Consider the following 23,006-nt stretch of genomic DNA (forward strand, 5'->3'; position numbering starts at 1 on the left):
TATGTCAAATTGAGAATAATCCTAATGCTCATCAGTAGGAGAAAGGATAAACACATTATGATTTATTCTCACAGTGGAATACTCTTCAGAAATAAGAGGGAATGAACTACTGATACTTGCAACAGCATAAATGAACCTTACAAACATGCTGAGAGAAAAAAACCAACCAACCGGAAACTTAGAAAAGAACAATCTTTGAAACTTAGAAAAGAACAATCTAATCTCTAGTAATGAAAAGCAAAGTGATGGTTGCCTGAGGTTGAGGGTAGAGGGTTATTGTCTGGAAAGAGGCACAAGGAAACGTTTGGGGTGATGGAAATGTTCTATGTTGGGACTGTGGTTGTGATCAAAAGACTATAATAAGTTCATCAAAATTATTGAAAGGTTCACAGAAAATAGATGCATTTTATTATATACATATTATACCTCAATAAAGTTTATTTCAAAACATATTGGCAACTATTCTTGTTACAGAATTTATAAGTATTCATTGTTCTTTTGGAAAATTTAGGAAATACAAAAAAGTAAAAAGAGTGTGAGAGAGAAATAACCTATCCTTCAGAATAAACACAGAGATGCAATCTGATGGTATAAAATACTATGCCTAAGCACACATTTTGTTTTTCCTTTCATCTTCACTCCCCATTTTTCCGTTCCTGAATTGTGTTAAGTTTCAGTATTAACTTCCCAGGGTCAGAGACTTTCTCAGTTTTCCTATAGATGTCATGTTTTCCCTTAGGAAAATAAAGGCAAGATCTACTTTCCATGCTTAATCTGAGTTTCACTCACTCATTTGTGAAATATAAGTAGTGATACTCAGTTTATACAACTCAATTTAAATACACTTAGATTTGCTATCAGAGCAACTCTTCTCCTAAGATTGCAAGTTCCATCTCCTGACCTTGCTCTCTGCTTCTAGACTTGCTTCGGTCTTGTTATGCCCTGTCTTAATCTTTTATTCTTGTCTCTCAGCATCAGTTCTTGAATTCGGTCCTTGCCTTGCTCCTGTTAAATTCATACTCCAGCTACCTCCATTTGCTGCAGACAGTGGAAAAAACTACACTGAAAGCCTTCCCCTGACCTGTGGATGATTCCTGGCCTAGTATTTTATTTCTGGAGTAGACTTCGGTCCAAATAACAGATCTCTTTTATCCTTAGAGAATTTCCTTTGAACTGCTATTCTAAACTTTCAACACCTCTTTGTCCATTCAGGTATCTCTTTACTTCTCTCTTCCCATCACTAACCTCTAACTATTAGAATCAAGAAACTCTGTTGGAAGTAACCCTTCAGATCCTTTAAGTTCCTTGGTCCATGGGACTGCATCTCAAACCTGATTCAATTGACACCGTTGCCAGGTACACTTACCTATCACCACTTTTACACTTTTAATTGCTTACTTAGTACTGAGCTCTAATTTCATTAAGGACTCTGTGACTTTATCCATGGAATGAAAATGAATCTTTTGCTGAAGAGTATTTCTGACTCTTGACCTCATCTCCCATTCTTTTTACCCCTGAGCTTCACAGGACATGGCAGCAGGACTATTTTTTGGATACTTTATAGCTAATTGAAAGCAATATTGCTTTAGTTAAATGTATTCATTAGAAAACCTACTCTCCAATCCTTCTTTAATAATAGTTAAATTAAATAGAAATAATGATCTTTTATTAAAACAAAACAAAACAGCTTTGTATGAGGTTTTATGAGCCACTGCTTCAAGATCAGATGAAATTTTTACCTGGTGAAGGTTGATTTTTAAACCTACCTTTATTTTTCTTTCCTTTTATAATATTCAACATTTTGAGTTTATATGTACAGAGCAGCTTTTAAATAATGATTCACAGCAGTTTTTCAGTGATACTGTAAAAGAGCAGAATAAATGTGACAACCCGTAGTATGTCTATTTGTATTTGTATCTGAAGTTGAATGAAGGAAATAGTACTGTAGATTAATTCCCATATCTTTGTTTCAGTTGAGAATGCTTAGTTTCCTTCTCTGTTAAAAGAAAAAAGGAAGAGGAAAAAAAATGACAAAGAACTTTTGCCTCATTTTGTCAGAGTATTTTTGTTTGGCTCTAAATACACATTATTAATATGTGTAAAATCATTTATAAGTACAAAAGTGCTATAAAAAGCCATCTATTTTATTATATTTATTATGGAATATTTGATATTTTGGATCAGAACTGGATTTGAATAGATTTATTTATAATCTAAATGCCAATAAAGAGTAAAAAGTCACACAAAGAATTAGAAAACAATTCAACTATTTCAGTCAAAACTAATAATGGTTAGAATTTTCAATTCGGCACTGCCAAAGTTAGGAATTTATCCTATATAAAATGTAACATGTATAGATGTATATCAGTGTATGTGGCTATTTATTAAAATAGTTTCTATAATAGCAATCAAGTGTTCAGCTTTACAAATTGGGTATATTATTGTAATATAGTCATATTATCTAATACTAATACCTTTTATTATTTTTTTTCTTTTTCTTTATTTTTTTTTCTTCTTTTTTTCTAATGCCTTTTAAAAAGAATGAGATAGAGTGAGAAAAATGGTCACAATAAATTTAGGTAAAAAAGGTTGTAGAACCAAAAATAAGCATGATCCCATTCATTTATGCTAATGATAGATAGATAGATATACAGAATTTCAGGCACACCACACACATATGTACAGAAAAATTTGAGTAGAACACATAACTGTTAGCAGTTAGCTCTGGAAAATGGAAATGTGGGGAGGTATTTCACTTTTATCATTAAAATTTGGGTGGTTGGATTTTACAATGTAAAATTTTATACCTTTTGTAATAAAAATATTAAATCAATAACCAATTAAAAATAAAATGCTACTCAAATGCCAAAACTCTACTTATTTAATCATAAACAAACATTCAAGGGGATGGCCAGAAGATTAAAGTTTATACTCAAGAGCCTGGTACATTGGACATAATGACTTGGCCTCAATTGTCTCTTTTTGCTCTCTTGCCAAATCTCCACTTGAATCTGACTTTCCAGGCACCCAAAATATTTGTTAGTACTGGAAAAAATTCTATAATTGCATGCTTTTTGCTTTTGCTACTCTGGTATACTATCTTAGGAATTCCTTCCCCTTGTCTTTACCTATATAACTACTAATAGTCATTCAAGATTGTGCCTCAATATCAACCTATCAAGGAAGAACTTACTAAGTCTGTCCCAGAATCCTGAATTGGACACCCTGTTTAATGGTCCCATCCTAACCTGACATACATCCATCACAACGCTCACCCCTGTACTGTCAATATGTATGTAATTGTTTTTACTGCAACTATATTATTGAGAGAAGGAATCATATATATTAATTCTGTATCACATTATCAATCTCAATAATTATTTTAAAATAATTGAATGAAAATTTATAAATATCTTGAAGTTTTAATTTGGTTTCTTTACCAGTAACAAGGAAGTGAGAGATAATCTTGATCTGCAAAATAAATTATACTATTAGATTTATACTTTTGAGATCTTGCTGACAAAAATGTAGCTGGAGAACGCTGGAAAGATCATGGAGGATCATGGAATAAAGGTATTTATCTTGTTGATTCATATTAGCTTTTGTGAAGTGAAAATAATAAAAATCATCTTTTAGAATTCTTGTGTGGATGAAGTAAAGTGCTGAATATAGAAGCTCTGTGTAAATTATTATAAAATAAAATATTACTATATTTAGTAATAGTAATATAAATTTAGAATAATTTAGCTATTCCTTAAGGCAATTTGGACAAAGTACAAATATATTTATTATTTAAGTAAGCCTATTTCTTTTGGCCTGAATTCTATATTTGACAATTCTGTTCCCATTTCTAAAATTTAATTATCTAAATTGACATTATTATAATACTGGATATTGAAACGGAATAGTACAGGAAATCGGCAATAATTGTTAGGGAAATGAAAGCTAATTACTATACTCCATAATTCTAACACAGTGTTGAAAGCTCTGACAAAGCAAATTAGGAGGTTTTCTCATCACCATAGCAACAATTTTCAAGTTTGTTTTGCTTTTCTGAAAATATAACCAGTCAAGCACAGTTAATTTAACTTGAGCAGAGTAAAAAATTGATTTTTTTTAGTGATGCAATTAAGCTTAAAAAAATCAAGTTAAATAATGGTAAGCATGGTTTAATTTGTTTCCAAACCTTTAGGAACTTTATTTCTAGTTATAGCAAACAAGGAGTTGACTCTAAAATAAGGAAAAATATTGGGCTGGTGAAACGTCTTCTTGCTTTTTGTTAGTATCATTCACTTGAAACCAAAGGTGGTAGAAAAAAATTAGTAACATCCTTTGTTTATATTATTATGACCTCAATAAATGTTTGCTGACTGTTCCCCAGCTATTAAAGTGACATATTTAGGGTGATTCATCATCTAACTTAAAATAAATATACTTTTTCTTAAAGAAATCTATAGAATCTTTGAAATTGGAATGTTCAAAAATCTATTCATAACATAATCAACAACTCTAAGCAAAGAGCAACATGAGATGACAATATTTGAGCTCAAAAATTACCTTCACTGAAAATTTGCATGTGTGTTCTGGCACTTCAATTTTAAATTATGTGACAAAATGTAAGATATTGAGCATATTTCTGATAACATGGTTATTTACCATATCTGTATTCACCAAGATTCCCTTGATTTTTCAAGTTATATCCTTATTTAAGTTTTAGAACATTTTCCTATACTAGCCCTTCTACCTTCTGACCTTTGCACTGTTCCTTCTGCCTGGAATTTTCTTCCTTCAGCCCTTCACTTGATTGGCTCATTCTCTTCCTTCAGTTTTTGGTCCAAATATCTTCTCCCTTAGAGGCTTAGAGGCTTTTCCTGATTACACTATTCCCAAATGCCCCTCCTATCCTACCCCAGGTAATCTTTCTTTCATTACTTGTTAAATTTCTTCATCACACTTACCATAATCTTTCAGCATATAGTTTCATTAGGGCAAGGACCAGAAATAACTAAAGAATTACAGAATGGATGAATGAATGAATGAATGAATATGATGACTTATAATTGTCCTCTGTGAGTACATATACCTTCCTATCCTCTGAAAGAAGCAAATCAAATATTAGTGATGTTTATTGAATGCCTTCTGTGGTTTTGAATTATGGAGGTATGGAGGTCTCTTAAGTGTAAGAGAGAGATAAGGGAAAGAGAAATCAATGAGGGCTGTTTTAATCATTGAAGGCTTCATGGAGAGTTTTAAGCATCCTCAACACCTTAAAGCATGAGCAGATTTCATCTTCTTTTCTATAAGCACTCAGATTTGGAGAGAATTAGTAATCTCACTCTATTTTAAGATATATTCTTTTTTTAATAGGCCAAATTCCTTCATATAAGTAAAAAAATATGAGAGATAGCTTAGGTACATAATCCTCTGCCACTACATACCCTGCTAAAGTCATTTAATACAGCCAGTGATGGTACTGTATTCATCCTGGATGCATCAGGGACCAGTGATGTGCAAATGATACATTCTGATGCACTGTCAGTTCAGGCCCAGGTTTAATGATGGAAACTATGGCTACTACGTGGTCCCTACATTCCCAAAGGAGTGCTTGGCACTTTGCATCTGACTATTAAAGAGTTCTAGATTTCGGTTTCTTGTAACAGTCTAGTCAGTATTAAACCTTTAATAACTCATTTTATCAAGAGATCACAGAGCAATGCATTCATTAATTATTGGTTTTAAATCATGGAAAATACTTAGAGAAATACATTCAATGATGACTTTTAACCAGTCACACATATACTTACTTTTACCAATGTTGAAAAGAATTTCTGCATTTACCCTTCATTGTCCTGTAGACAATGTCCAGCACAGGGTACTGGAAGGACACTGGAGGATGAAGGGAATCTTCTTCCTGGTTCTGGGGTGTGTTTCTTGTTAGCAGGCTCCTTGAGGGCAGAGCATGGGGAACCTTCCAGTGGAAGATATCCTGGATTCCAGAGGGCAGAGAAATCCCCAGGTAAATCCACCCGTGAAGGACCTCTGCAAATGTCTCCACCATACAGTGGACCACTCTGCACCCTTTCCAATGTTGTCTGGATTCTAGCCCTGGGAGGGGGGCTGGAGGGCTCTTCCATATTGGTTCCTTTCATGGGGGCTTTGCCTCGGCCCTAGAAGAGGGCTGCACTCTGTATAGGTTGCTCTTTGTTCTTTAGAGTTCTGAGTTTTATGTTTCCCCTTTAGTAGGTGATCCCCTTATATTGTTAATATTTCATTATATTAAACACTGTCTGTTCAAATTCTATCTCTTGGTTAATACACTTAGCAAATAATTAGGTTACATTGGATAATCAATATTTTCTTAAAAATAATTTTTAGCTCTGATACTCAGTGAAATTTAGTGGAGTAGGCCCCTGTTTGTTCTTGGAGAAGTGTGCCTTGTGGATGTGTCCTCAGGAAGCCAATACCTGCTGTAAGCATATGTTATTTTTGTTGTTTTAAAGGGAGTAATGTGACCCAAGACCCAAGGGAAAAAGGGATGGAAATGAGGTCAAAAGCAGAGATTTACGTGTTTGTAGCAAAGTCTATTCTGTCTAAGAATCAGGCCAATTGATTTAGATTGACAGTTCCCAAACCATGGTGGTTGAAATTACCATCTGGGGAATATTTGAATAACAACTGTGTCCAAATCTTAACTAAGTCTGACTGAATCAACATGTCTGGGGCTGGGAATTGGCCTATGTATTTTGAAAAACTTTGAAAAACTCTATAGGCAATTTTGATGTATTACTCCCTCCCATCACCACGTATTAATTAATTTATGAGAAACTTTACTGAGCATCTATTATGTGCAGTGCTAGCACTGAAGGGTGAACCAAACTTCCACAAAAAAAGCTTATGCTGAAGGAGTTTGTTGTCCATTGGAAAAGAAAGAGAAGTACACTTTTAACTAATACAAAACTCCTCCACTGTTTGCCAGGCATTGGGCTAAGCATTTTACTTATGTATCTCCTTTAGTCTTGAAAACCCAATGAGGTAGGTAAAATTATTAAAACATTTTATAGATAAGGAAACTGAAGCTCAGAAATTATTCTCATTAGAGATATGCACAGAGTGTTGTCATAGTATAAATGAGGAAGAGAGAAAGTCCTTTATGAGGAAGGTGGCACGGTTTAAGCTCTCAAATATATTCTTCTAAGAAATTGAAAATTTATTTGAAACCAGACTTGTTATTCTTTTCTTTTTCTTTTTTAAGTTCATGAACGAGTTTGTTTTATTTATTATTCTGGTGTTCTCCTTGATTTTTTTTTACCTTAAATGTAGTCATAGATCAAAGATTAAAAGCCCATGCTATTGCGCCAGCACAAAAAATGGCTGAAAGAGCCTGGGTATAAACCAAAGAGTGAGTGGGAGATGGGAATGGAATAAGATTATGTGTAGAATGCATACTTGGACTAATGATATTCAAATACAAATGTATTTAAATCTATTGTAGGGGATCATACAAAAATTATCTATTAAAGTAGGTTCTCAGGTCCCAAGTTCTCAAGCCTGTCTAAAAGCAAAGGGATGTTTACAGAGCTTCACTTAAGGTAGCCATTTCCTAATATCAAAATCAATTTCTGTTTTCATTTAAAATTTCAGCTATTTGTAAGTTTCAGTTGTATAACATCTTTCTGTTATAGACTGTGCAGTGGAGAAAAAAGGATGAGATATAGTATTGAAATGTGGTGGAAGCAGAACTGCATGAATATTCATGAGACCTGAGTTTGATCTCTATGCTTCCCTTTACTGGGGATTTTCTCTACTATACTCATTCATACAAACACTCAGTGGGGAAGATATTCATATGTAGATCTAACTGAGTCCAGCCCATATTCTATTCACTAAATGAACATGTGATAATTTATGGAAGGTTCTTTGTAGACTGGGAAGGTTAAACAAACACAGATAACAAATTAAAAAGAATATCCCGAGACTTAGGGCAGAGTCAGTGATACCTGCAAGATTCTGAGGTACATAATTAAGAGCATACTGAATTAAATAACAGAAAGTTTAAAAAGAACATCTATTTGAGGGGGTGGAGGAGAATATTGAGAGAGGGAAGTTGATGAGCTTTGTTAGTGACACACTGAATTTAAAATACCATTGTAAAGAGTCTAACAAGAGGCTAGAAATTTACATCTGGGGCTTGGAGAACAATGAGTAGGGTTAGAGGTGGAGTCTTTAGCACAGAAAAATTGACTAAAGTCACCACAGCCTTTTAGATTATCAAAGAAAAACTGTGAAAAGAAGAGATATGTGATAATTAAATTTTGAGAATATATAATACATGGGTAAAAAATTAACAAACAGAAACTTCAATTAAATAGAGCTGCGAGACAACAAAGGGGAGCTCTCATGGCCTGTGACAACAGATCCCAAGAAGAAGAAAGATTTCTGTTCTTTCCCGGCGAGGACTCAGCCAATGGAAAGCCAAGGAGTCTCTTTACTATAGCCCTCCCAACTTTCTTTACCCCTCTTCAAAACTGTTCTCCTTCCTTTGCAGTACAGGGACTTGAATGTAGCTCTCTGTGGTTGTAGACCTCAAACTGCAATTCTCTGCTGATCCTGAATAAGCTCATCTTCACTGGAGAAATATCTGGCAGCCTATTTATTTCAGGTTATCATTTTAGTGGCCCATATGGGATCAGAGAAGACCCAGGATAGCTCCAAGGCAGGTGAGCAAACAGGTGTGTTACCCAAAGTTGAGCCCATTTTCGCTCACTGCTTTTCTCACCAACCCTGGAGTTTGAAGGTATGTCTTTCTCCTGAATCCAAATTATAGCCTCTTTACATTTGAAGCCCTCCAGACTTTATTTGGGACCAATTTAAAGGCTTCATCTTTCTGGTTAAGGTCTTGTTTTGTGAGTATTCAGCTGGCATTTTGATCCAATTTTGAGATCAGACGGTTTCACTGAAACTGGCTAGTCTTTGACACATTCCCTTTGGAAGAGGGGTTGTTTTTCTGAAATGGTGTTGGGCTTTTCAGCCATCAACCTATTCCTTTGGAAGGGCTGCCCTCTGGAGATTGGCTTCAGCCTGGCTCCTCTGGAACCAAGCTGTCTTCTTAGGAGAGGTTGGGATTGGCTTGCAAGCTGTTTGAATTGAGTTGTTTGTGCCATAAGCTGATTAAGCTGTTTGAAAACTCTTTTTCACTCTAGAAGAGAAACCTCTAGGAAATGGGATTCCAGTTATTTTAGTATTCTGAGGATGTTCCAACCCTACAGAGATCCTGGCTGATTTTATCTTTAAAAACCTCAGTTCTTCCTCATGTGTATTTCCAACTAAATGGACCAACCTGACCAAAGGCAATTTAGATTATCAATGATCATTATGGGGAACTTTTGAAATTATCAAACTTCAGTTTCTTAAAACCAAATTGGATTACAATAGCTCAACAATTTCCAGAACCTAGTGGAATGCTTATTTTGATTGGTATTTTGAGGCTTCCCAGTGTTATCAGGAATCTAAAATTGCCTCTCTGCTAAATAAGATTTTAAAATTAACTGAGGCAAACAAATGATTAAAAAAATATAAAATCCCCATAAGGTTAACAGCTGATCTTTCTTCAGAAGCTCGGCAAGCCAGAAGGGAGTGGCAGGACATATTTAAAGTGATGAAAGGGAAAAACCTATAACCAAGATTACTCTACCCAGCAAGGATTTCATTCAGATTCGATGGAGAAATTAAAACCTTTACAGACAAGCAAAGGCTAAGAGAATTCAGCACCACCAAACCAGTTTTACAACAAATGCTAAAGGAACTTCTCTAGGCAAGAAACACAAGAGAAGGAAAAGACCTACAAACACAAACGCAAAACAATTAAGAAAATGGTAATAGGAACATACATAATGATAATTATCTTAAATGTAAATGGAGTAAATGCTCCAACCAAAAGACATAGACTGGCTGAATAGATACAAAAACAAGACCCATATATATGCTGTCTAAAAAAGACCCACTTCAGACCTAAGGACATATAAAGACTGAAAGTGAAGGAATGGAAAAAGATATTCCATGAAAATGGAAATCAAAAGAAAGCTGGAGTAGCAATTCTCATATCAGAGAAAATAGACTTTAAAATAAAGACTATTACAAGGGACAAAGAAGGACACTATATAATGATCAAGAGATCGAACCAAGAAGAAGATATAACAATTGTAAATACTTATGCACCCAACATAGGAGCACCTCAATACATAAGGCAAATACTAACAGCCATAAAAGGGGAAATTGACAGTAACACAATCATAATAGGGGACTTTAACACCCCACTTTCACCAATGGACAGATCATCCAAAATGAAAATAAATAAGGAAACACAAGCTATAAATGATACATTAAACAAGATGGACTTAATTGATATTTATAGGACATTCCATTCCAAAAAAAAACAGGATACACTATCTCCTCAAGTGTTCATGGAACATCCTCCAGGATAAATCATATCTTGGGTCACAAATCAAGCCTTGGTAAATTTAAGAAAATTGAAATTGTACCAAGTATCTTTTCTGACCACAATGCTATGAAACTAGATATCAGTTACAGGAAAAAATCTGTAAGAAATACAAACACATGGAGTCTAAACAATACAGTACTTAATAACCAAGAGATCACTGAAGAAATCAAAGAAGAAATTAAAAAATACCTAGAAACAAATGACAATGAAAACACGACGACCCAAAGCTATGGGATGCAGCAAAAGCAGTTCTAAGAGGGAAGCTTATAGCAATACAATCCCACCTCAAGAAACAAGAAAAATCTCAAATAAACAACCTAAGCTTACACGTAAAGCAATTACAGAAAGAAGAACAGAAAAATCCAAAGTTAGCAGAAGGAAAGAAATCATAAAGATCAGGTCAGAAATAAATGAAAAAGAAGGAAACAATATCAAAGATCAATACAACTAAAAGCTGGTTCTTTGAGAAGATAAACAAAATTGAGAAACTATTAGCCAGACGCATCAAGAAAAAAAAGGGAGAACACTCAATTCATCAGAATAAAAAATGAAAAAGGAGAAGAAACAACTGACACTGCAGAAATACAAAGGATCATGAGAGACTACTGCAAGCAACTGTATGCCAATGAAATGGACAACCTGGAAGTAATGGACAAATACTTAGAAAAGTACAACCTTCCAAGACTGAGCCAGGAAGAAATAGAAAATATAAACAGACCAATCACAAGCACTGAAATTGAGACTGTGATGAAAAATCTTCCAACAAACAAAAGCCCAGGAACAGATTGCTCCACAGGCAAATTCTATCAAACATTTAGAGAAGAGCTAACACATATCTCTCTCAATAAAAGGAATACAAATCTCAATAAAAGGAATACAAAGAAGTAAAACTGTCACTGTTTGCAGATGACATGATACTATACATAGAGAATCCGAAAGATGCTACCAGAAAACTACTAGAGCTAATCAATGAATCTGGTAAAGTAGCAGGATACAAAATTAATGCACAGAAATCTCATGCATTCCTATACACTAATGATGAAAAATCTGAAAGAGAAATTAAGGAAACACTCCCATTTACCACTGCAACAAAAAGAATACAATACCTAGGAATAAACCTACCTAAGGAGACAAAAGACCTGTATGCAGAAAACTATAAGACTCTGATGAAAGAAATTAAGGATGATACAAACAGATGGAGAGATATACCATGTTCTTGGATTGGAAGAATCAATATTGTGAAAATGACTATATTACCCAAAGCAATGTACATATTCAATGCAATCCCTATCAAGCTAGCAGTGGCATTTTTACAGTACTAAACAAAAAATTTCACAATTTGTATGGAAACACAAAAGACCCCGAATAGCCAAAGCAATCTTGAGAAAGAAAAATGGAGCTGGAGGAATCAGGCTCCCTGACTTCAGACTATACTACAAAGCTACAGTAATCAAGACAGTATGGTACTGGCACAAAAACAGAAATATAGATCAATGGAACAGGATAGAAAGCCCAGAGATAAACCCACACACATATGGTCACCTTATTTTTGATAAAGGAGGCAAGAATATACAATGGAGCAAAGACAGCCTCTTCAATAAGTGGTGCTGGGAAAACTGGACAGCTACATGTAAAAGAATGAAATTAGAACACTCCCTAACACCATACACAAAAATAAACTCAAAATGGATTAAAGACCTAAATGTAAGGCCAGACACTATAAAACTCTTAGAGGAAAACATAGGCAGAACACTCTATTACCTATATCACAGGAAGATCCCTTCTGACCCACCTCCTATAGAAGGGGAAATAAAAACAAAAATAAACAAATTGGACCTAATAAAACTTAAAAGCTTTTGCACAGCAAAGGAAACCATAAATAAGATGAAAAGACAACCCTCAGAATGGGAGAAAAGATTTGCAAACAAAGCAAGTGACAAAGGATTAATCTCCAAAATATACAAACAACACATGAAGCTCAATATCATAAAAACAAACAACACAATCCAAAAATTGGCAGAAGACTTAAATAAACATTTCTCCAAAGAAGATATACAGATTGCCAACAAACACATGAAAGGATGCTCAACATCACTAATCATTAGAGAAATGCAAATCAAAACTACAATGAGGTATCACCTTACACCAGTCAGAATGGCCATCATCAAAAAATCTATAAACAATAAATGCTGGAGAGGGTGTGGAGAAAAGGGAACCCTCTTGCACTTTTGGTGGAAATGTAAGTTGAAACAGTCACTATGGAGAACAGTATGGAGGTTCCTTAAAAAATTAAAAATAGAACTACCATATGACCTATGAATCCCACTACTGGACATATACCCTGAGAAAACCATAATTCAAAAAGAGTCATGTACCACAATGTTCATTGCAGCATTATTTACAATAGCCAGGACATGGAAGCAACCTAAGTGTCCATTAACAGGTGAATGGATAAAGAAGATGTGGCACATATATACAATGGAATATTCATCAACCATAAAAAGAAATGAAATTGAGTTATTAGTGAGGTAGATGGACCTAGAGTCTGTCATACAGAGTGAAGTAAGTCAGAAAGAGAAAAACAAATACTGTATGCTAGCACATATGTATGGAATCTAAAAAAAAAGAAAAAAAAATGGTTCTGAAGAACCTAGGGGCAGGACAGGAATAAAGACGCAGATGTCGAGAATGGACTTGACACGGGGAGGGAAAAGGATAAGCTGGGACGTAGTGAGAGAGTGGCATGGACATATATTCATTACCAAATGTAAAATAGATACCTAGTGGGAAGCAGCCACATAACACAGGGAGATCAGCTTGGCGCTTTGTGACCACCTAGAGAGGTGGGATAGGGAGGGTGGGAGGGAGATGCAAGAGGGAGGGGATACGAGGATATATGTATATGTATAGCTGGTTCACTTTGTTATAAAGCAGAAACTAACACACCATTGTAAACCAATTATACTCCAATAAAGGTGTTTAAATAAAAGTTATTTCTACCATGTAGTAATCTAATAAATCAAAAAGTCACGATTAAAGAAAAATAAAATAAAATAAAATGTCTCCCAAATTGGCTGTTCTTCCATGGCTTCTTTGTCTCAGTCTTTGCCTCTGGCACCTTCTTGTCTCTGTCCTTCAGCTCCTTGTGACTAGACTCTGCCTCCAGTGCCCTTTTTCTCCTTCCCTTCTATACCTCCTACACCTCCACTATACCCTCAAATCCCTTGTACTAATTCTATCGCCAGACTTGCCCCTTTCTCTGAAACTCTCCCCATTTCCTTTTTCTCTGAACTTGTCAGAAACTGTCCCTTTAAAAGTAAGGCTTCTGAGGATTCAGAGGCTAAGCCCTTAATTTCTTGTATTCACTGGACTAAAGCTGAACTGCGAGCCACAGTCAAAGATTTTCCCAAAGTAACCAAAAATCATCATAGATTTGCTGAGGAATTGAATATAAACATTTAAATTTAGCAACCTGGTTTCTCTGACTTACATCAGCTAGTTCCTATGCTTATCAGTGAAGACCAGGCCCAGCATTAGAAGAAAACTGCTAATTGAGAAAATCCTGAGAGATCTCTAGAATTACAAGAGGGAGACGAGCCCACTAACTTACTATATAATCAGGTTCAGGCGATTGCTAGGTGACTTCATCAAGGAATTCCTAGGGATTCTCCAAAGCCTGATGATTGGGACAAAATTCAGGCTTGCACACAAAAATCTGACAAACCTGTTCATGATTACTACAGTAGACTTCAGATTATTTTTAAAGAAAATTCTGGTCTGCAAATGTTTATTCCACCCAAGTAGCTTTTAACAGTATATTTATTAATGGGCTAAACCAGGATCTTTCCCTTTTAGTGAAGAGGACCAGGATGGAATGAGAAACTATGTTCACACCAGATTCAGTTATTCTGGCAAATCAGCTCTCTCGCATGCTAGGTGAGTTAGCTCTAAGGAAGACCACCAAAATTCTTAATCTTCAACTCCAGAGAATGAAAACTCCTAAACAAACCCAAAACCCTCATAGTTTCTGCTATTATTGCAAAGACACAGGACATGGGAAAAGAGATTTTTACAAATTTAAGACATTAAGGTACCTTCACCCTCTAACCAGTCTTTCCAATGTCCTCCCAACTGTCAATGGTGGAGATACAAGGAACTACAGGGGCTCTGCCAACAGTTCCCTCTTAAACTTAATAGGCTTGGAGGAACATGTCTCTACATTGGGGATGAATCTCTTCTAGTCCTACTTGACTCTGGAGCCACACTCTTGATACTTAACCCCAGTATTATAAAACAGTTCCTGCCTTGGAGTGCTAAAACATTTCAAATAGTGGGGCTCTCTAATGAACCTCAAGAAAGTCCTATTTCTAAACCTGTTCCTTTTTGTTCAGGGCCATTGAGAGATACCCACACTTTTATCCTTAGTTCCTTCACCCCTATCCAGTTCTTAGGACAAGATTTCTTAGAGAAGTATATTGACAGAATGTATTTCTCCCAAAAGGGAGGAATAATTCTAGAAATTGACAGTAGTCATGGTAGTAAACCACCAGTTGATTTAAATGACCTTTGACATCTTTCATTTGCTCCATCTCTGATGGTATTAGAGCAGATTTTGGAAACACTGTTAATTTGTCCCTATTGAATCAGATATCACTTTCCTTGGCAAAATTCACAGTGCACCCCCCATTAATATTCAGATAGGCCAATCAAAATCTTTTCCTAGTATTAATCAATACCCTATAAATAATGAAACCCCTCAAAGCATAACGCCCATAATAGAATATTACAAGCCTCAAGACCCCGTTATCTCTTTTACTAGCCCTGTGACACTTGCTACAGTGAGTAAACATAAGGGCCAAGGGTGGAGGTTTGTTCAGGACCACCAAGCAATAAACAACATTGTTGCCCGTGGACACCATGTTGTTCCTAACCCTCATTTGTTACTAACAGGAAGTAAATTCTTTACTGTAATTGATTTATGCAGTGCATTCTTTAGTATTCTAGTTGGTGAAGCTAGTCAATACATTTTTGCCTCACTTGGGAAGAAAAACAATTCACCTGGACAGTAATGCCTCAGGGTTTTACTGAGAGTCCTTCTTATTTCTCACAAATCCTGAAGACTGATCTGGACAACATAAAGTTCCCTAGAGGTTCTACTTTCTTGCAGTATGTGGATGATTTGCTTCTTTGCTTTCCTTCTCAAGCCTCCTCATAGGATGACAGCATCCACTTGCTAAAGCTTTTAGCCTTAAAGGGACATAAAATCTCCAAAAACAAATTGCAGTTTGTGCAAACCCAGGTTTGATATTAGGACATCAGTTATTCAAACAAGGGCTGCACCTACATCCAGATAGTCTTCATTGTGTCCTAAGTTTCCCCAAATCCAAAACTAAGGGTCAACTGATGAGGTTTCTTTGGGCTGTTTGGTTATTGCCAAACCTGGATTCCAAATTTCTCTCTTACGGCCAAACCTCTATAAGTTTTACTCAGCAATAACAAACCTAACCCAATCTTATGGGAAGAAACAGAGGACATAGTCCTTAAGGCCTTAAAGGAGAGTTTGATGAACACACTTGCCCTTGGACATCCTAATTATCAGATTCCCTTTTTCCTTTCTGTATATGACAAAGAAGGGAATGCCCTTGGGATACTCACCCCAAAACACTGGGCCCACCATCAACCCATAGGATATTATAGCCAGCAACTGGGCCTGGTCGCATTTGGGTCCCCCCCTTGCCTTAGAGACATTATGGCCACTGCTCTTTTGGTTAAGGCCACCAAGAAAATCATTGTTGGATCACCTTTAACCATTTCTGTACCTCATGCGGTAGAAACCCTTCTGAATTCTGATCACACTCAACACTTCTCAACCCACTTTTTCACCTCCTATAAACTCCTTTTGTTAACTGCTCCTCACATAATTCTTTTATGTTGTAATAACCTTAAATCTGTTACTCTCCTCCCTTACATCACCACTGAAGTCCTTCATAACTGCTTAATTCTAATGGACCACCTCCTGACTCCTTGTAACAATCTACAAGAAATTCCTTTGGGTAACAGTGCCTTCTCTTGGTTCATTGATGGTTCTTATTTAAAAGTAGACAGTGGGAAATATTGTGCTGGTATGATATTACAACTCCTTTTGATGTTATTGAGTCAGCATCTTTACCTATGACTACTTCAGGCCAACAGGCTGTTAAATGGGCTTGTACTTTAGCCAAGGACAAAACTGCAATATTTATTCTGATAGTACATATGCTTTCAGAGCAGCTCATGATTTTGGAATGTTGTGGGAGTGACTTCCAGTGAAAAATGAAATTAAAAATGGTCCCTGGGCTTCCCTGGTGACGCAGTGGTTGAGAATCTGCCTGCCAATGCAGGGGATACGGGTTCGAGCCCTGGTCTGGGAAGATCCCACATGCCGCAAAGCAACTGGGCCCGTGAGCCACAATTACTGAGCCTGCGCTTCTGGAGCCTGTGTTCCGCAACAAGAGAGGCCGCGATAGTGAGAGGCCCGCGCACCGCAATGAAGAGTGGCCCCCGCTTGCCGCAACTAGAGAAAGCACTCGCACAGAAACGAAGACCCAACACAGCTAAAAATAAAATAAATAAATTTATTAAAAAAAAAAAAAAAGGTCCCTATGTCCAGGAATTATTGAATGGAATACTTGTACCTGCTGCTTCAGCTATTATTAAAATTCCAGGACGTTTGAAACTTGACTCTCTGGAAGCTAGGGAAAATCACTTTGCTGATATTTCTGCAAGAAATGATGTTCTCAAAGGGACCAACAGCAGTCAAACCACTGTCATGGTCCAAAGGAATATTTCCCTAAAAGATAACAAAGGAAAAACTGGCTAGAGAGCCCAAAATGGCCTCAGAAAGAAAGGAAAAAAAAAAAAAAAAAAAAAAAAAAAACAAGATTGGGAATTAAACAATTATTGGTTTGATAAGAAGAGAAAGCTCTGGTTTGGACTAAATAACAACCCAGTCCTAAAAGACAGTCTAAAATTCCCACTCCTCACCACTGTACATGCATTAAACCATTGGTCCACTGACAGAATGATAGTTTTCATGAATCAATATTGGTGGGGAAACATTAATGAGGCTGCAAAAGGTGCCGACCTCACTTGCCCTGCATCTTCAAAGTAGAACACTGGGAAGCCTGTTTGTACCACTCCTGGACATCATAAACTGCCTAATGGACAATTTGAGGTCTGGCAAATGGATTTCTTACAATTTTCTCCACCTCATGGATATAAATATTTTTAGTCACGGTCTGTACGTTTTCACAATGAAATCTTTCCTTGAAGACTGCCTGTTCTGTGACTAAAGTCCTTTGGAAAAGATTATCCTTATGTGGGGAACTTCTCTTGAACTTCATAGGGATCTAGGAACTCATTCTACTGGCCAAATGCTTTGACAAATCTGTGCCGTTTGGCTGTGGGGTTAATGAAGTTGAGGGAAGAGAGGGATTTATGTTGAGGCTTGAGACCAGCTGTTATATTTGGTGACATTTGATAATGCTGTTTTAGCAGTTGTGGAGGTGGAAATCAGATTGCAAGGGATTAAGCTTTTATTGGATAGAGAGGAGTTAAAGGCTTCATGAAAGAGCTTGATCTTTCAAGAATTCTGAGAATGAAATATAAGGGAGAACTAGAACAAAATTTTGCATAGTTTGTAACATCAAGGGAAGATGCTTTTAAGATAGGAGTGATCTGGATGTGTTCAGGGACAGAGAGGTACTTGGTAATAAATATTTGATATGAAAAAGAATCCATGGAGACATTTAGATGAGGGATAGAGTGGGACATTCAAAATAGAGACTTCTATGGAGAGGGAAATAAGCTTTGTCTTCAAAACATTTCTCTGAATTAGGTGAACAGTTACATTCACCTTGGCAAATTTATTTTAAAATGGTTGGCTTGTTTGTAGAATATTGTCTGTCTTTCTTTCTCTCATGCTCTTTCAACTTTTTCTTTTTTTTTTTTTAGAGAGAGAGAATGATTCTGAGATTGTGAAATATTTGGTAAGTCTAAAAGAGTCAGCTGCACCCTACGTTGCTTAGCTACCTGATACTTGGGGACACCTCATGATCTGGTGTCAGATTCTAGGAAACTTCAAAACAGAGAGCATTCTTTAAGAAAATGACTCAAGTAATGGCATGGTTACCCTACCCAGAGGACTCTTGGCAGCAATTCCTTTTTCTTAAGGCCTGGGTGGCAAACTCATTGATAAATGTATGTTGGAAGTGCTTGAAAAGGCAATCTCAGTGGATACAGAGAGATGAATCAGTGTTTTACTCAATACAGCTTTCCCTTCATCAACTAAGCTTCATATATTTTAGAAGAAAACACCAAACTTTCTTTCCTAACCATTTTGAACATGATGAACATGATGTCTTATGAGGTGTTTGGTGTGGCTCTCTTATCTAATAAAGTCTATGGGCTAACTAGAGGTATGGGTAAACTTGAGAGCATTACCTATTGTTTTATGGGCTTAACCTAGACCAGAGGAGTTGGTGTGTGTGTGTGTGTGTGTGTGTTTGTGTGTGTGAGACATTTACTCTATTAAAAAAGGGGCAAAAGTTTATTTTGGTACATATTTCCCATTCTTATAAATGTTCCTTCTTCATGGAAGCAATAGAAGACTGGCCTCTGCAGCCAGAGGAAAATGTTGGGAGGTATTCCACAGAAAACTTCAGTGTTTATTTTAACACAGCTTTTTAAGGAAATTGCTCATTAGACAGGTATGCTGTCACTTACTAATGTCAAGTTGAGTTTTCCTTTCACTTGGGAGCATTTGGGTGATGTTTCCCAGATAAAAAATTGAATGAAAACCAAAAAGGAAGGCTCCTCAACAGATATCAAGTACTCAGAAGAAGGAGGAATTGAAGGGACAGCATGTGGACAATGGAGGTAGCTCCTCTGTTGCATGTGCATGTTTGGCCATACAGATGTGTCTCTTCTAATTCAGGAAGTTTTGTCTTCCTTCCCCACCCTGCCATGGATATCATTATTTGTCCACCCTTGGTTTATTTGTTTATGTTGGTGTTGTCAACTGCATCTTCTTTATGAGAACCTTACAATATTATTGTCTTTGTTTTTTAATGTTCCATATCTATTTTTTTATTGAAGTATAATTGATTTACAATGTTGTGCTAATTTTTGCTGTACATCAAAGTGACTCAGTTATACACATATATACACTCTTTTTAAATATTATTTTCCATTATGGTTTATCCCAGGAGATTGGATATAGTTCCCTGTGCTATACAGTAGGACCTTGTTGTATATCCATTCTAAAGGTAATGGTTTGCATCTACTAACCCCAAATTCCCAGCCCATCTCTTTCTCCCCACCCCTCCGCTTTGGCAACCAGAAGTCTGTTATCTATGTCTGTGATTCTGTTTTGTAGATAGGTTCAATTGTGCCATATTTTAGATTCCACATATAAGTGCTATCATATGGTATTTGACTTTCTCTTTCTGACTTACTTCACTTAGTATGATAATCTCTAGGTGCATCCACGTTGCTGCAAATGACATTATATTGTTTTTTTAATGGCTGAGTAGTATTCCATTGTATATATGTACCACATGTTCTTTATCCTTTCAGCTGGACATTTAGGTTGTTTCCATGTCTTGACTATTGTGAATAGTGCTGCTATGAACATACATGTGAACATGTATGTTTTTGAATTATAGTTTTGTCTGGGTATATGCCCAGGAGTGGGATTGCATGATCATATGGTAGTTCTATTTTTAGTTTTCTAAGGAACTTCCATACTGTTTTCCATAGAGGCTATACAAACTTACATTCCCGCCAACAGTCTCCATGTAATATTTTTTTCCTCATTTCTTTTCCTGTGGTTGATTTCTAGTTTCATGTCATTGTGGTCAGAGAAGATGCTTGAAATAATTATTGTACACTTAAATTTGTTGAAGTTAGTTTTGTGTCCTAGTATGTGGTCAATCCTAGAGAATGTTCCATGGGCACTTGGAAAGAATGTGTATTCTGGTTTTTTTTGGATGTAATGCCCTGAAAATATCAGTTAAGTCTAACTCTTCAATTATATCTGTTGCCTTATTGATTTTCTGTCTAGAAGATCTGTCCATTGATGTGAGTGGGGTGTTAAAGTCTCCTACTATTATTGTATTCCCATCAATTTCTCCCTTTATATCTGTTAGTATTTGTTTTATGTATTTGGGTGTTTCTATATTAGGTGCATATATGTTGATGAGTGTAAAATCCTCTTCTTGTATTGATCCTCTTACCATTATATAGTGTCCTTCTTTATCTTTCTTTATGGCCTTTGTTTTAAAGTATATTTGGTTTGATATGAATATTGCAACTCCTGCTTTCTTGCCATTTCTGTTTGTATGAAATATCTTATTCTGTCCCCTCACTTTCAATCTATGTGTGTCCTTTTCCCTAAGGTGGGTCTCTTGTAGGCATGTTGTAGGCTCTTGGTTTTTTATCCAGTCTGCCACTCTATGTCTTTTGATTGGAGCATTCAGTCCATTGACATTTAAGGTAATTATTGATACATATGTATTAATATTTATTGCCATTTTAAACCTTGTTTTCCAGTTGATTCTATGTTTCTTCTTAATTCCTTTCTTTTTCTCATTTGTTTTGTTTTTTGTGGTTTGATGATTTCCTTTTACTTTATGCTTGTGTTCTCTTCTTTTTGTTTTTTTGTTAATCTATTGTATGTTTTTGATTTGTGGTTGCCTTTTTTTTTAAGTATGTTAACCCCTTACTATATCTGCTTGCTTTAGACAGATAGACATATATGTACAAACACATTCAAAAAAAAGAATCTGCCTTTTCTTACTCTCTTTTCCCACATTTTATGATTTTGATATTGTTTTTATATCTTAATGTTTATCCTTTTCTGTTCCGTGTCTTTATCATTGCTTTTACAAATAGTTTTATTTTTTCTTTTTGATCTGTATGCTGGTTAATTTAAGTGATTTACTTTCTAATTGTGATTTCCTTCTTCCTATATTTTCTTGCTTCTTTTCTATTTAGAGAAGACCTTTCAATATTTATTTTAGGTTAGGGTTAGTATTGCTGTATTCTTTTAGTTTTTGCTTGTCTGAGAAATTCTTTATTCCTCCTCCTATTCCAAATGATAATCTTGCTGGGTAGGGTATTCTAGGTTGCAAATTTTTCCCTTTCAAGACTTTGAATATATTTTGCCACTCTCTTCTGGCCTGTAGTGTTTCTGTAGAGAAATCAGCCTTATGGACATTTCCTTGTATTAACTCTTTGTTTTTCCCTTGCTGACTTTAGAATCCTCTCTTTATCTTTAAATTTTGCCATTTTTAGTATAATATGTTTTGATGTAGGTCTGTTTGGGTCCATAATATTTGGGACGCTCTGTGCTTCCTGTATCTGGATATCTGTTTTCTTCTTTAGGTTTTGGAAGTTTTCAGCCATAATTTCTTCAAATACATTTTCAATCCCCTTTCCTCTTTCTTATCCTTCTGGAATCCCTATTATGCATAGATGGCACACATTATATTATCCCATAGGTCTCTTACGTTGCTTTCTTTTTTTTTATTTGGTTTTCTGTCTGCTATTTTGATTGGGTAATTGCCATTATTATATCTTCCAGATCACTCATTCTCTCTTCTGCATTATTCATTCTGCTATTCATTGCCTTTAACTCAGCTTTTGTCTTGGCAAATAAATTTGCTAATTTTTCTTGGCTCCTCCTTATAGTTTCTAGTTCCTTTTTACAGTAATCTGCCTTCTGTTGATAGCATTTCTTAGTTCCTTCACTATTTTCATTACCTCCTTTTTGAACTCGGTGTCTATTAGATTAAAGAGGTCTGCTTTATTGTTTGTTCCTTCAGGGGAATTCTCTTGGTCTTTTAACTGGGTGTCATTCCTCTGCCTCTTCATTTTGCTTATATTTCTCTTACACTGTGAGTTTAGGAGAAACAACTATCTACTGTAGTCTTAGAAGGCCATTTATATGTGGGAGTGTCCCTGCATAGCTTGCGTGGGTTTAATGTTTTTTTGGCATGAGGGCTGTTTTTGGTTTGGATGATTGTCATCTCTTTCCTCAGCATGTGCTGGCCCTTATCCCATGTTATCCCCTTCATAGGGTGTGTGCAGGTGTGTGGTCCGTGCATGCTCCCAGAAAGGCGGGGACAGCTTTTGGTACCCAGTAGTGGGACCCTTGGTGGCAGCGGTGGTGCTCCATGTCTACTTCTGGAGTCCAAGATGGCAGCTGCAGCTTGTGCCTACTCCTGGAGCTTGTGTATGTGCTGCCCTGCCCCCTGAGAGCACGCACATGGAGAACTAAGCTCCTATGGCCATCCCATCCCTCTCCTCACAGCCCCCCCAACAATGGGGACTTGCCTCTCTGCCATGCCCAGGTTTCCTCTCATACTCCCCCATACTCCCTTGGTTGTGGTGAAGCACAACCTAGCCTCCTCCACACAGCCAACCCCAGTCCTCTCCCTGGGTCTGACCTCCAAAGCCAAAGCCCTGA

This window comes from Balaenoptera borealis, assembly GCF_965194805.1.
Source record: "Balaenoptera borealis genome assembly, chromosome: 11".
In the NCBI taxonomy this organism is placed as follows: Eukaryota; Metazoa; Chordata; class Mammalia; order Artiodactyla; family Balaenopteridae; genus Balaenoptera; species Balaenoptera borealis.